At 36.3% G+C, this 17,320-nt stretch overlaps 1 protein-coding gene and 1 long non-coding RNA gene across 2 annotated transcripts in view; one reads left to right on the plus strand and one right to left on the minus strand.

The window, feature by feature from the left end:
* The window catches only part of LOC135215649 (uncharacterized), an 18,762-nt gene extending 14,752 nt beyond the window's left edge, over nt 1-4,010 (minus strand). Inside the window, exon 1 of the long non-coding RNA XR_010314747.1 lies at nt 3,349-4,010. This is a non-coding gene — a long non-coding RNA (uncharacterized LOC135215649). The remainder of the gene's footprint in view (nt 1-3,348) is intronic.
* The window catches only part of LOC135215650 (oxysterol-binding protein-related protein 8-like), a gene marked incomplete in the record, with an annotated part of 484,283 nt that overhangs the window by 121,621 nt on the left and 345,342 nt on the right, over nt 1-17,320 (plus strand).

A 17,320-nucleotide genomic window follows, 5' to 3' on the forward strand; every position in this document is an offset into this window, starting at 1 on the left:
TATATTTTTTCATTATACATTAGTTTCTGTATTGTTGGGATCTTGATGTAAGTGATATACGATACATGTACTCACATTTACTTAAGCAATTGTATTGACTGGGCTGTGTACTGGGAAAATACATCATTCCATTGTACTGATTTGATAATTGGTAGAGAAGTGGGATTGATGACTTGCTTCCTTATTAGAATAACGTGTTTGAAGTCGAATAACTAGTTTTTTTTTTTCATACGTATTGCATCGAAGTCCATAAAATTAAGTCCCTTCATGCTGTATTTCATTTTACTTCATATTACTGTTGTACGTCCATTAAAAAAAAAAGTGTGTGAACACACTAACACACACACACACTCACACAGACACACATATATACATATATAATGGGTGTATTTTTGTATGTATGTGTGTGTCCCAGCAAAACTCTGTAACGCATTGAGCAATTTCAACCAAACTTGGTATACATATGATGTATCATCAGGGAAAGAATACTTTTGGGGGTAAGACATCATTGGTACCAAAAGGAAGTTGGTAAAACGTAAAATTAACTTGACATATATTATGTCTAACCATTGTTTGACTAGGTTGCTGAGATGAATAGTGACACTCCAGACGCCCTTTAAGTCAAGTTCAGCCCTGAAAGAAGAGGGGGTGAGAAGGGTCGGGAGGGAGTGAAAGCTCCCATTGCCCTTTAAGTCAAAGTTCAAGCCCAATAGAAAGCGGGTAAGAAGAGGTGTGATTGGGCGACATGTAAAAATAGCTGAAAACGACAGATATTAATGTCTAACCCATAGTTATTGAGGTTGCTGAGATGAATAGTGACACTCCCGATGCCCTTTAAATATAAATTATGACCTGATATGAAGGGGGTTTAAGAAGGTTTCAGAAGGGGAGTGCATGTAAAAGCAACAGAAAAATCCCACTTCTCTACCAATTATCAAATCAGTACAATGCAATGATGTATTTTCCCAGTACACAGCGCAGTCAATACAATTGCCTAAGTAAATGTGAGTGTATGTATCGTATATCACTTACATCAAGATCCAAACAATACAGAAACAAATGTATAATGAAAAAATATAGTACTATAAGAACAAATTGAGTAGGGGTGGGAAGGTGGTGACAGGTAACAGTAACCAAAAACTACAGATATTAGTGTCAAATCCATATTTTTGAGATCACTTGAGATAAATACTGACACTCCTGATGCCCTTTAGGTCAAAGCTCACTGCTGATAGGTAGGTGAATGAGTAGGTGGTAAACTATAAAATGTCAAAAATGACTTATATTAGTCTAATCTATAGTTTTTGAGGTGGCTGAGGTGAGTAGAAATTCAGCCTTGATAGGGAGGGGGTACAAAAAGGTGGGAAGTGTGTGATACAGAAAAATAACTGAAATCGACAGATATTATTTGTGTAATTCATAGTTTTCGATGTAGCTTAAATGATCAATTACACTTTTGATGCCCCCTAAGTCCAAGTTCAGCCCCAATATGGAGGGGGTGAGAAGGGATAGGAAGTGGGTGACAAAAATAACTGAAAACGAAAGATACTAGTATATAATAAAGTTATTTTTAGGTCACTGAGATGAATGGTGACACTCCCGATCCCCTTGAAGTCTAAGTTCAGCATTGCTCAGCCCCATTGTAAGGGGTGGTTGAGAAGGGGTGGGAAGGGTGTGACATATAAAAATAACCAAAAACGACAGATATTAGTGTCTGATCCTTAGTTTTAGAGGTCACGGGGTTGAATAGAGACACTCCCGATGCCCTTTTAAGTCCCAGTTCAGCACTGATTGGAGGTGGGGAGGGGGGGGGGGGCGGTGAAAATTAGTGAAATATATAATGTCAAAAATGGCAACCATCTTGAGGACGAGCGAGTTTTAGAGAGAGGAGAGACGAGAGAGCGAGGAAGAGCGAGGAGAGTGAGAGAGAGAGAGAGAGAGAGAGAGTTTTAACGGTTGTCATTCAGTGTACCCAGGGAATGCTGGTTTGGCCAGGTAGTGTGTATGTATATATGTGTGTGTGTGTGCGCGCGCGCGCATGTGTGTGTTTGCGTGGTATGTATGTACATATATATGAATATATGTGAGTGTTTTGAGTGTGTGAACAGATGTGTGTATATATATATATATTATGTATATATATATATGATATATATATATATATATATATAATATATATATATATATATATATATGTGTGTGTGTGTGTGTGTGTGTGTGTGTGTGTTGGCCGAGTCGTAATAGACGTCACTGAAGTCTTGTTTTCTCCACTGCGCTACTTCGAATCCACGATAAGACAATAATTATTATCAAATAACAAAAAAAAATTCCCCTTTGATTAATTATATATAAATATTAATATATATATATATATAGATATATATATATATATATATATATATATATATATATATTTAGATATATTAATTCCAAGGTAGAGCGAATTGCATATTAAAGGACATTTGTAGCTTAATGCATGTGTATTAATCATGGTTATGTGAAAAAAATTCACACACATATAATATATATATATATATATATATATATATATATATATATATATATATATATATATAATATCATTGATTTCGATTCTAATCAAGTATGGCTTTCACTCGTGGTTGTTAAACGCAGCAGTACGCTCTCTGAGGTAATCCAATTTTAGTGCTTTCATGAACAGTGGTACAATTGCGTCAAGAAAAACGTAGTGTAATATTTTGTATTCTGCGAAATTATATACTGTGTTTTGGCAGATTGTCACATTTCTTGTAGATGACTGAACTCTTAAGTGGATAGAATTATTATTTATTAAAATTTTTCAACATAACCATCACTTGACCAGAAGAAAGAAAAAAATGTAACCTTGCTATCAATCTAATGTTGTCTCTCATCGTGTCAGAGGAAGAGACATGCAGATCATTCCTTTGTAAGTTTGTTTACTGGCGTCCTTAAGAGTTTATCGGCGTTGGTGACCCTGGTAGTTGTGACGCCAGAAAACTCACAATCAATCAATCAATCTTAAGAGTTTACGATATCCCAGACGTTGAAATTTCTTTTCCTTTTCAGTTTGATGCGCACATTGGCTAATTATTGCTTGATACCAGTCACAGTGAATGGGCATTGCAATAAATTTCGTATTACTTTTGCATGAATGCATACAATGTTATCATTTGGAATTCTGCAAATATCCTGATTGAATCGGCAGATTACTGCAATGTCGTGCTTTCGTGCTATTAGGCAAAAATTGTTCACTGTAACTTTCCATGGCAAAACGTCAAGCGTGCATCCCTAGCGAATTGGTCAGCAAGTAAAAAAAAGAAAAATCAAGAATTCGGTGAAGATACAAACCAAGTAAATGTTGTTGAAACCAGAAGGCTCGACCGCAACACTCGCCTCTTTCAGTGCTCTTTACCCGGCGGCTTCTATCCCCAACGACGCTGGAAAGGTAGCTTCTTCTTCTTCTTCCGAGACACGTCACGCTGAGCAATGAAGTCTTCACACCACTAACAATAGAATGAAGGAGAGCGCTACCTTGTATAATGTTCTGACTCATAACGGTTCAAAATTTATAAATACTCCCAGCACGTGATGAATATTGATAGAATAGAAATAATTAGCCTAAGAGTAAAAGTGTTTATTAGTAAAATGCAGCGTAATGAACTGGCATCCTTTTTTTAATGGCAGTCATTTTTTTATGTGATAATAATGCATCAGCCTTAATTAGTCTGTCGAGCTTCCGGCAAAATTTCTGATCCAACGACGCAGTAGTCTAATAATGCAGCGACTCTGGCTCCCTGTGTATGAAGGCAGGAGATCTAAACCAAACATTTACGAACAAAACGTGCTGTTATAATAGTTTCATGCCGTGTGCCACGAGCTGGGTCCAGACCGCGAGACAGAATGTTACGACGACACCTCCACACCGAATATAAACTTTCCAATTCTATACTCTCCGTAGGGGGTAGTGCGAGTCCGATTCTCGGGCATTCCACATGGGTGAGAGATGTGTATTTCTGGTGATAGAAGTTCACTCTCGACGTGATATCACGGTTCGGAAGTCACGTAAAGCCGTTGGTCCCGTTGCTGAATAACCACTAGTTCCATGCAACGTAAAGACACCGTACAAACAAGTCATACAAACAAACGTAGGGGGTAGTGCCGCCAGTGCACTTCATGCGGTGCACTGTAGGTATGACTTGGGATTCGTGCAGCGTGCTTTCTGCCCCTAGCTGTGCAATAAATTTCATTTCTTTTATAGTACCTCCTTTCATATTCTCTTTCTTCCTTCTTACTTTCCACCCTCTCCTAACAATTGAGTCGTTGTGCAACTGCGAAGTTTTCCTCCTATTACACCTTTCAGACCTTTTACTTTCAATATCCGTTTCAGCGCTGAATTAAAAAAAGTATATCTTAGTTTTACCAGACCACTGAGCTGATTAACAGCTCTCCTAGGGCTGGCCCGAAGGATTAGATATTTTTACGTGGCTAGCAACCAATTGGTCACCTAGCAACGGGACCTACAGCTTATTGTGGGATCCGAACCACACTAAATCGAGAAATTAATTTCTATCACCAGAAATAAATTCCTCTGATTCCTTGTTGGCCGAGCCGGGATTCGAACGTCGGACCACCGGATTGGCAGCCGAGCGCGAAAACCACTCGTCCAGCGAGGAACTTAACGCTGAATGAACGCATAGTTCCCAGTGCTTGGCCTTTGGTCTAAATTCTATGTTCAGTTCGGTCCTAATCTGTACATTCGTGGTGTCAGTTCATTGTATTTGGTTTGTCTCTTTACCAAACTGTACACTGAAAGAGAGAAAAAAAAAAAATCTTAATGCGCTCGATGGTTGATAACTGAGAGCAATTTCCGATTGATACTCGATACAAATCTGTTCACTGATTCATTCACGTTGATTGAAGGCTAATGAATCTTTAACACTAATGATGATTTGAAACTCGGTTCACTTCATGAAACAGGCCAAAGTGGCTTTATTCACAAGTACCTAATAATTGGAAAAGTAGCTGCAATTGTAATATTACATCACACTTCCAGGAATTTTACCCTTTGGATCACAGGATATAAATAGCTGAACTTGTAATTGTGACACTTATGGATCGTTTTAACCTTCTAAAATATATATAGATTAAATAGATTATTTTACATTATACATATAAGCTATATGTATTTGTATATGCAGTATAAATAATTAAATAAATGTGTATATATATATATATATATATATATGCATGAATAAATTATATATATATATTTATTTATTTATATATATATAATACAATAATAATAAAAAAAAACATATTTAACACAACATACATACACGCATATATAGAATATATATATGTATATATATACATGCATGTATGTGTATATATATGTATATATATACATATGTGTATATATGTGTGTGTGTGTATAGACGTGCATGCAGATATATATATTATATATATATATATATATATATATATATATATATATATATATATATATTTAATACGTAGAAGCTAGATGCTATGTCGTACCTCTAAGTAAATGGGGATACAATCCACAATGATGTAAAATCCTTCTGTAGTTTCATAGAATATACTATATTTCTTATACAGCAACTTATAGCTTTCGACCATCAGCTGTGGTCATGTTCACTAAAATGTGATATATCGCCTCAAGGAACTGACATGTAGGAGCACAAACTGACTTTTCTTCTTGTAACATTTGAAACAATAAAGATTAGGTAATAAGCTAATTAACTATTATATATTATGTATGAATAGGCGGTTGAGCCCTCGTCCTTTCCAGAATTCGTCTTGATCTTCGTTGGGGAATGTTTCTGCTGTCAACTGCTTGTTCTACGCTGGTTGGGTGGTTTGATGGAGGAATGACCTGTGTGGAGGACACGATAGAGGAAGCAGCATCATCATTGGCAAATATTTTCGTAAAGCTTGAAATTTTCCCCTTTCTACATATCTCTTCACAAATAGCTGTATTATCTGCAATTCCAGTATATCCTGTAAAGGTCTCGTTTAAGGAAATTCACGCCCCTTCTACTACTCGTCTCAAAGTCCTGTCGTTACATGCAAAAACAACCTTTGTACCTTTAAAATTTATTGTGCTTTCTCCCACGTAGCATAATGCTACGTTGGGAAAGCGGGCGTTCCACACAGGTCATTTCTCCAACAAACCACCCAACCAGCGTAGAAAAAGCAGTTGACAACAGAAAACTTTCTCCCACGAAGACCAAGACGAATTCTGGAAAGGGCGAGGGCTCAACCGCCTATTCATACATAATATATAATAGCTAATTAGCTTGTTACCTAATCTATTGTTTCAAATATTACCATAAGAAAAGTCTGTTTTGTGGTCCTACATGTCAGTTCCGTGAGGCCATATACCACATTTTAGTGAAAAAGACCACAGTTGATGGTCGAAAGCTATAAGTTGCTGTACAAGAAATATATATTTTATGAAACTACAGAAGGATTTTACATCATTGTGGATTGTATACACACACACACACACACACACACACACAATACAATACAATACAATACAATACAATACAATATAATATAATATAAGGTCTTATGATAAGTTTCCTGACCTTTCTTCCAAGGGACCCATTTACATGTGAGGAAGGCATGTTAGCCTCGGAAGTACGATTGGAGAGAGAGAGAGAGAGAGAGAGAGAGAGAGAGAGAGAGAGAGAGAGAGAGAGAGAGAGAGAGAACCACTTGAAGGGTCTGTTTGTTTGCATCTGGCCCACTCGATGAAAGCAAATGGTTTGGTCGTTGCAGTTTTTTCCCTCGACTAGGTCACCGAAATAAGATATGAAAACAAGTTGTATGATCGCCCTTCTGTTTTGCTTGCTCTCACGTTTGTCTGTTTCTGTGGCCGTGATTATTGCATGAAAGGAACAGCATCGTCACAGCCTTTCTGATTCGTGATTGTTATGTTCCCCCAATTTTGATACCCACATTTTTTCTCAAGATTGTATGATGGTCGTTTATTGTTTATCGCTAAATCAAATGACCGTTTTGTGTTGTGTATTCCATTTCTTGTGCCAACAGCCTTAGTTATATTTACATTACATCAGTCACTTCTATGTCTGGCATCGAGGTTAGTATCCATTAAGAGATGCCTTCGTCTCGTCTTTCTGTTGACAATAAACAGACTCCGAACGTAATGTATTCAGCATTGTGATGTCTTGAAAGCACCAAATATTTTTTGAGGTGCGCGGAGGGTGAGTGCCTTTGAATTAGAATTTTTTTTATTTATTTATTTATTTTTCATCCTAGGAGACGGTGGTGATCCATTGTGCGTTAGTAACTTAGTTAACCTGTCTTACGACGAGGTCGGATAATCGGATTTGACTGTTAAGAGCGGCCTTTACATCTTTCTGTGCGTATATAGTAGCTGGGCTCGCTGTCATTTCATGCACATTACAGAAGTTAGTGTTTGCCTATTGACTTCACGTATATGCGCGAGCGAAGGCAGCTGCTGGGAAAGCCTAATGCTTTTGGGAGACTGATTTAGAGCGCTGAAGCGAATCTTTTCGAGGGGTAATGCAACTTTAATATCAACAGCGAGTGGCATCCATCATACTGCGCATCTTTTGTTTACATTGTCTTACTGCGTAAATGGAGCATCTGTTGATTCTGATTTTTCAACAAAAGTCGATGACGTTTTCTACGTGTATCGGAAAATATGAAACCATGTATTTCAGGGTTCATATACTATATATAATGCTCTTGGGTATACAACACCCATGCAGCAGAATTGGTGTCATTGCTGACTTATCATCTCATTTGTTGACGAGACGCAATGAAAAGCGGGTAAATATACTCTGCTGGATTTCCACTGACGTTGAAAAATTCGAGTTATCGGCAAAATTGATTCGCTCGATCGCTTTTGCTTGTTTACGTTGTTTCAAAATTCCCAAATGACTCTGACTCTCTCTCTCTCTCTCTCTCTCTCTCTCTCTCTCTCTCTCTCTCTCTCTCTCTCTCTCTCTCAGATTTTGCAGTTTCTGTTAAAAATGATATATAGCTAATGCTGTTGGACTGTTATATATGTTCCGTGGGGGTCAGTGCCGTCAGTGTGCCTCATGCGGTGCACTGTAGGCGTTAATTAAGGTTCTCGGCAGCGTCCCTTCGGTCCCCAGCTGCATCCCCTTTCATTCATTTTACTCTACCTCCGTTCATATTTGCTTCCATCTACCTTCCACCTTCTAACATTTGTTTCATAGTGCATCCGCGAGGTTTTCTTCCTGTTACACCTTCCAAACCTTTTACTGTCAATGTCCGTTTCAGCGCTGAATGACCTCATATGTTCCAGCGCTTGGGCTTTGGCCTAAATTTGATATTTTATTTTTTATTTATAAATATTTTTCCTTGTGTTTTCAGTTAGATATATTACTGAGCCACTCAAGAAGTGATTTCAGTCACGAATGTTCTCGAAAACCATTTCACGTATTCCTTACGATCATGTCATTTCAGATGGATGACATAGCTGATGATTTTCCGGGCATCTACTGTTGTTTACTCGCACATATAAGAATAAAAAAAAATGTAACCGTATTTATCAAACTCATTTTCACGTCGAACGTGACTTAGTTCACCTTGGGGAATATTCCCCAAGTAACGGACATGTCAAAAGAGATCATTGTTTCGGCTTGGAATGAGGTCCTTCAAAATCAATTTCAGGAGCGTCTTTGTTTCTTTACTAGCATCAATCCTTGCTGTATAGTTTTTGTTGGTATTGTTATTCTCTCTCTCTCTCTCTCTCTCTCTCTGTTGGGGGGGGGAGAAAGGTGACATTCACTAGCATTTTTATGTCCTTCCCTCTTGAGCCCTTACTCATGGACCTTTCGGCATCAGCCTCTGCATTACTGTCGCAGTTTTTATATTTAGGAGACGTATTATCATCGCTAAGGAATCTCACGTTAACATTTGAGGTCTTTTTCTATTTTCTCGTGAACTACGCAGCTTTATTTTTCTGTTGAAAAATCACTGTTCATTTGATATGGCAGCAGAGTGAAATAAAAAGATACAAAACAAAAACGGTAACAGGATATCCTGAGGACGCCGGTCCTGATACTGAGCGGCCTGTACAAGAAAAATGTAGTTTTCAGAGCTTCCGAGAATGACAGCTCCATCTCTATTTATGGCCTACGCTCATTCATTTGTTTCAATGCTGGGAGCGAAAACAACGAGTTCCATTAAGATCTGTTTTGGGAGAAACGACCTAATACTTACAAACAATAAAGGAGAAAATTATATATATACTATATCTATATATATATATATATATATGTATGTGTATATATATATATATATATATATATATATATATATATATATATATATATTATATATATATATATATATATATATATATTATATCTATATATATATATATATATATATATATATATATATATATATATATATATATATATATATATATTATAGTAATAAAAACTCATTCAAAGCTTAAATCTACCCCAATTAAAAGCAATAAATGTACTGCAGCCTGTGGTGCTCACCTCGTTACATAGGCGTTAGCACAGTGCCTGCAATCATTATTTTACTTCACTGGTTTATTGATCACCCTGATGTTGCGCAAAATTGCATTCTTAGCGTATAGACGAATTCGTTAATGCTGCAAAAAATGACAGCGTTTTGACGAATTCGTGAAATGCTACAAAAAAAATGGTGTTGGCGTTTAGACGAATTCGTTAATGCTGCGGAAAAATGATGTTAGGGTTTTGACGAATTCGTGAAATGTTGCATAAAAGGATTTTGTTAGCGTTTTGGCGTATTCGTGAAATTCTGAAAAAAATTACTGTAAGCGTTTTGAAGAATTAGTGAAATGCTGCAAAATTTATTTGTTAGCAGCGTTTTGACGAATTCGTTAAATTCTGAAAAAAAATGACTGTTAGTGTTTTGACGAATTTGTGAAATGCTAAAAAAAATGAAAGTGCTACCGTTTTGACAAATTCGTAAAATTCTGCAAAAAAAATGACATTGAGAATTCGTGAAATTCTGAAAAAAAAATGAATTAGTGTTTTGACGAATTTGTGAAATGCTAAAAAAAAAAAAAAATGACTTTTTAGCGTTTTGGCGAATTAGTGAAATGGTGCAAAAATCTAAATCACGTAGAGGACGACGCTGTCTGTGCAGCTGACAGCTCTATTGTCTTTCTTGTTAAGGCCGTGATGTATGAGTGCTTGGGGAACTCGCTACCGGAACCCTTCCTCCTTTCTCTCTCTCTCTCTCTCTCTCTCTCTCTCTCTCTCTCTCTCTCTCTCTCTCTCTCTCTCTCTCTATTATCAGCGTTGCTGATGTGTTCTCAAATCGTACGCGAACGTTGTGGTCGGTTGCCAGCACTGAGTGTAAAACAACACGGGCAGACACTTGATAGTTTTTAGAAATTTTTGATCACAAGGTTCCTGTACCATTTGAAATTTGACAAAAAAACGATTGCAGATACCACTTTCAACTAAGCAAATCTTCCTTCATCATATCTATTCTATGAGCATTGAAAACATACCCTGGATCATTTCTGAGTGTAATGGTTTTTAAGGAAATCATATCTGTAACATGAAAATGAATTGTATTTGGGACTATAGCTTTCATAGAAAGTGGGCCTATGGAACCGAATCATTTTGCTTTGGGCTTATCTTCACTTTCTGCCATATCCGAAAATGATGATCTGTGTAATGTCATTTAGTTCACTGAGCAAGGATTTTACCCAGAACTTTAGGTTTGGTTTAGAATATAACCATCCAGGACATTTTGTGGTTATAGTGTCATTATTACCAGTGCACTATGAAATGAAGTTCAAGCACTCCCTTGCTAATTATATATTTGATGATCGGAATGTAGCGTTTCTGCAAATTAACCTAACCTAAGTTAACCTAACCTCAATTAACCTTGCTAATGTACAAATGGTTTTGTCTTATTAAAGCTTTAAATCTATAAAACTAAGCCTGTAATATTATGCAGAATAGTTTTTCTTTTCTTGTTTCTTTTTGCATTCTTATGTCAACGCCTAAGTAACAGTAAATACCATAGTCTGCAATAGGTTTATTGCTTTTAATTGGGGTAATTTTAAGTTGTGAATGTGAGTTTTTATTACTTTAATTTTTTCTTTTTTGCAGTTTGTAAGTATTAGGTCGTTTCTCCCAAAATAGATTTTAGTGGAACTCGTCGTTTCCGCTCCCAGCAATAAAACAAATGAAAGAGCGTAGGCCACACACACAGATCGAGCTACCATTCTCGGATGCACTGACAGCTACATTTTTCGTGTACAGGTCGTTCAGTATCAGGACCGACGTCCTTAAAATATCCTGTTACCGTTCCTGTTTTGTATATCGCTGTTTCAGTGCTGCCATATTCGGATAAACAATGATTTTTCAAGAGAAAAATGTAGCTGTTTAGTTCAAGAGAAAACGGAAAAATGTTTTATGATTGAAAAATTAATTCATCTTGAGGCACAAAAATTGTTGTGATTGTCACTACATTTGTGTGTGTGTGTGTGAAGGCGTTTGCTATAAGATGATGCAGTTTTCACACTTTTTGAGCGTGATTACAGTCGGTTTAATGTCCTGATTAGCTTCTTTTACTGGCTAGTTTATCTTGTCAAACTTCAACCACGTGTTTAGAACGAGAGGAATAATATTGATGAAGGGATTTTTTTTTTAAAGGTCGGGGAGGCAAAATTAAAGGGATAGTCTCGTAAGACTCGGTTACAGTTGAAAAGTTTTCCCCGCCCCCCTCCCCCGGGGAGTCAGATGTCATAGGAAAAACTTTTCAGTAATGTTGCATAATCAAGAGTAATGTTGTCATCACATTTTCTCTCGTTAGTGTCCCTTGCAGATTTGTAATATTATGGTCACTTTAGTATTTTTGTTGGGCTGTTTCCTAGATAATGACTCCCAAGGGTTTTAACCCGCCATGTATCTCTACCTTTGCTGCGTGGTTAGTACATTCCCGGTGGGGATGACCGTGAAAACATAAAAGACTACATATCGTGAATATAATATCCCCCAAGAAGTATTAGTCCCACATAACGACCCCCGAACTATGCTGGGGTCACTATCTAGGAAAGATCCGTTTGTCATCACCACGGTTGAGTGAAATATTTCAAGAGTAAATATACCGTCTAAAATGGCTGTTATTAACCATGAGAAGTAAGTCCCTACTCTAGGAACGTGACGTACCGCTCCGAAGCTCGGATCAAAGTGCCTTTATGCTGTGGATTTTCTGAAGCCAGCCACGGCCCGGTCGACTACAAGACTAAACACGAATAGTAGTTTGATTACAAAATTTGTATAGATACCCATTGCGTTTACATGTTAAGAGATTTCCTTCAGTCCTCCAGACGTTATAAAACTTTATTGTTAACAAATTATAAAGTAATTATAGTTCCATTAGTTTTGACAGTTGACTGTAAATTTGTGATTTATTTTCCTTTTTCAAATTATTATTACTTCACGTAATTGGTAGGCCTGCATTTTTAACCAGAAAATTAGGAGTGTGCAGTGCCCCTGGTACGGCAAAATAATTTCCCGGAAAACGGCCACTTGTACTGTGGCGCTGTGAAAATGTAACCTTTTTTTTTTTTTTTTTTTTTTTTTTTTTGCAAGAGTTGGGCTGAATTCCGGTAAGGAAGTTGTTAGCTTTGGTTGCTAGTTGAAAGGGAACTGATGGCGACATGATGCCCTCCAGAAAAGGGGGCGTGTTAAGGTTTGGGTACTATAAAATTATCGTACTGGGATATTGAACCCTTAAAGAGGAAGGTAGAGCTAGCTAATAACTCGCGTCGGGCATTTCTTTGGAAATTACAGTTTCCTATAGTATTTCGGTTACTTATCAAGAATTCAGTTATTTTTTGGGGGTCGACTGTAATTAAGCCCCAGGGGCTATAGTACTAAACACTGCGAAATACATTTAACGCCCCAGTCCCTAGAGGCTGTCGCATTCGCGGGAACGTTTCCTTAGAGGCTGTCGCATTCGCGGGAACGTTTCCTTAGTGGCTGTCGTATTCGCGGGAACGTTCCTTGCATTCCGTGCAGAGTTATTGCCTAGAATTGCCAAACGTGGCATGGAAGTTTTCCAAACTTTCATAATTATAAATTGAAGGAAGTTTCTTTTGTTAGTTTAAATTATTGCCAGCGATACTACAGTCCTCTAGTAAAAACAATACTGAGGTCAGCCATTTAAGTACAATATGAATGGTAGTGCTGATTGGTGATCTATCCCAATAATATATCTATAACCGGGAATTATGAATTTGGCACAAAGTTCTTACAACCTTTCCCTTTAGCATATTTTCAATATTTGTCAGATTACCATTTTTGTGGATTAAGGCGGAAATATGTAGGTAAACCATTTTGCATTAGCTATGTTGGTGTTTTCTTTCTTTTATTTCTCTCTCTCCGGACTTCAGTTATTTCGATATTTGCGATGATCGACCTTTGATGGAAGAATGGCCCTGGTTCAATAAATCCACACAATGAATTGTATTGAGATTCTTTGCATGTATTCACCACATTTTAGTTCCCTGACCTAGATGGGTTTTGTGTCCATGTTTTTTTTTTATAGTCCATTATTACTATTAATCAAAAGAGCAAGACTGATCATTTTTCCGTATCCCGGTTGCATATACCTGAACTGTAATCGAGTACCGAATCTTCCTTGAAAAAGCGGGACGCCATATCTTAAAAACTAACCATAGAATCTTCATCGAAATAATCTCAGTATGTTTCCCATACCCGAAATACCAGAGCAATTCGGTTTGAACCATCAACCAAACCTAACCTAACCTAGGGACTTGGCAAAAAATCCGGGCTGGTGCTGTACTAAGTATACATCTGGGAAATTTGCATCCCGGTTACCTTTTTATGATGAGGTCTTCATTATATTTGTCGCTTTCTTAAGGTGTGAAAAATGACAATGGTAAAAGTCGAGTTATCAAAACTTCTTAAGCTCCTCTGGAATGCAATATAGCAATATTGATTTGTATCCGCTTGCATATGAACTCTCTCGCCATGTTTCGGTTAGCATTTCCGGATGTTACGCCTTTGTTTTTAAGTAGTAACTTATATTCCAATGCACATGAGGATAGAGGATAGCGGAAATCACAACACAGGATAATGATCCTTAATGATTTAATAATATTATTTGCCCCTGTGACCTTCCCTTCACCATCAACCTTGGTTTATAACACGACGCACAGACTCTGATTTCAAAAGAGGAACCGCAACTTCCTTTGAGGTTGGGCGCCGCTTTTATTTTTATTTCTTTTATTTTTCTTGCTTTTATTTTTCTTGCTTTTCTTCTCGTCTTCTTAAGGCTTTTGGGAGTTAGATAATGGTATCGGGCTTCCGTCCAGTCTGAGTCCCTGTTACCAAAGGACAAATAAGGTCATTGAATTTCACAGATTAACTCCGAAGTGTTTGTTCATTCACTTTCACGCTGGCCTGGGAGAGTTCTCCTAATGGCAGCAGAGTCATATATATATATATATATATATATAATATATATAGTATATACTAGTATATATATATATTTAATATATATACAGATATATAATATATATATATATATGTATAACATATATACATATACACATATATACACATATACACATATATATAGTATATATATATATATATACACACATATATTCACATATACATATATATATATATATATGTATATATATATATATATTATATATATATATATATATAATATATATATATCATCTCAGTTTGAAGCAAGCCGATTGAACGAAATCAGACCACAGTTACTACCATGGTCCTTTAAATACTCAAAATATATTTAAAGGACCTTGGTTACTACTACTGTTTTTTGATTAGGTGTTGTACCGTAACTGAGAATTGTTGATTATACAGAATGAGAGACTATATCACTGAGTAGCCTTGATACTTTTTTTTATAGCCGTCGTCATCGTCACCCTCAGATTCAGTCTCTGCACATTCGTAAATTTGGTTGAATCCGAACTTTTTCAAGCCGTATTATTGATAACAGAATATTTAACAATAAATGCATATGTTTATATTTGGCCACTGCACTTTTCCATTCTTTTACGAAGAGGGAGGGCAGCTATTCTGACACGTTAAGACATTAGGTTATGTTTTGTGAGTGTCATCCTTGTTTTCGCTTTGCTGTGTTTTCCATTTCAAGGTGCCTCACGTTTAATTTAAAAGTTTTTTCGGTAAAGAAAAAACAAAAACTTGAATGCCAGCGTATATCATTATCTGTGCGTCATAAGATAAAAACTTTTTCCGGCCAGCTAACACTTTACTTTGTGAAGTTACGGATGCAAAGAAAAAAAGAGAGAGAGGGAGAAAAGAGAATTATTGTTAGATTAAGAAGTCAAGTATGAAGCATTTGATAAAGCGCACACGCACAGACGCACGCAAACAGCCTCTCTTCGTCTCCTTACATATTGATGATGCTTGATGGTGAAACGAGGAGCGATTTCTCTGAGCTTCGACGGAAAAGAATATAGAAACATCGGGTGTGCTTAGTAAGGGAATTTAACCTACAACTAATATACCAGCCATCATTATGCAAATCCTCCAGAGCGAGAAGATATGCATACATAAAATAGACAGGTTAGCGCTTTCCCGGCTGAAAGGGAAAAAGGGCTTGATGAGATTAAGGCCATTCAATTTAGCTAATGAGAAATTCATTAGCCTGGCGAGTAAATATAGGACGGTCGCAAACTGCCCAAATAAGAAAGATTTTAGTGTTATTTGATTTACTAGACACTTGAAAAAAATTACCTCTCTCTCTCTCTCTCTCTCTCTCTCTCTCTCTCTCTCTCTCTCTCTCTCTCTCTCTCGTGTTTGATCAGACAGTAAATAAGTTTATACATACACTATATATATATATATATATATATATATATATATATATATATATATATATATATATAATATATATACATACATATATATATATATATTTATATATATATAATTTACATTTGTAAATGTGTTTGTTTATGTAATATGTAAGTATAGGCCTGCGGTGTCCTTAATACTCACTTCACCATCGAGATGACCTCAGTTCGATTCCGGAGCAAGGTTTAGCTATTTAGGCACGTTCCATTAAATCGCATGTTGTCCCTTGTATGACACAGACAATCAATTATATTCCTGGTAATTAGTCGTCTGTGGCCGGTTGCATCCAGGGTAGAGCAAAATGTTGTTGAATCCTCGGAGGGTGTCGTTTGGAAGCATACCTTACAAGGGTGTAAGGCAGACTCTCGCATATATATGTCTCTCTCATATATATATATATATATATATATATATATATATATATATATATATATATATATATATATGTGTGTGTGTGTGTATGTATGTATGTAGTATGTATGTATGTATGTATATATATATATATATATATATTATATATATATATATTGTGTGTGTGTGTGTATTCATATATTCTTCATTTAAATGTGGAGTATGCCACTTAGCAATATATAAGAATAACAAGGGCATTAGAACTGAAACATATAAGGACAAATTCTATTATAAAAATTAAGTACAGGGTTGGTCTGCAAACCATACTTGCCTGGAAAACTTTCACTCGCGTTGAAACAAATTTAGAAAAAACAAAATCATCAATGTTTACATTAATGCAGCATTTTATCCTGATTCAGTGCTGATTCGATGTTGAATCTAGTCAGTAAGTGTTATTGATATTGAAACCAGTTAGGAAATATTATTGATGTTGAAACTAGTCAGAATATATTATTGATGTTGAAACCATTCGGAAAATATTAATGATGTTGGAACCAGTCAGAAAATATTATTGATGTTGGAACCAGTCAGAAAATATTATTGATGTTGGAACCAGTCAGAAAATATTATTGATGTTGGAACCAGTCAGAAATATTATTGATGTTGAAACCAGTCAGAAAATATTATTGATGTTGGAACCAGTCAGAAAATATTATTGATATTGAAACCAGTCAGGAAATATTATTGATGTTGAAACCAGTCAGAATATATTATTGATGTTGGAACCATTCGGAAAATATTAATGATGTTGAAACCAGTCAGAAAACATTATTGATGTTGAAACCAGTCCGTATTCAATCAGTCAGCCAATCATTCTCTCCAGGAATCCAAGCAAAAGATAATTACCATCCTCATCACGGGTAGGAAATGGGCTCCAAGTTGCCAGCCGGCTTTCAACATGCAAATGCATCCTATTAAACAGGACTAATTAGTCATCATGGTGTTGTTTGAGGCTG

This window comes from Macrobrachium nipponense, chromosome 5 (assembly GCF_015104395.2).
Source record: "Macrobrachium nipponense isolate FS-2020 chromosome 5, ASM1510439v2, whole genome shotgun sequence".
NCBI classification, from domain to species: domain Eukaryota; kingdom Metazoa; phylum Arthropoda; class Malacostraca; order Decapoda; family Palaemonidae; genus Macrobrachium; species Macrobrachium nipponense.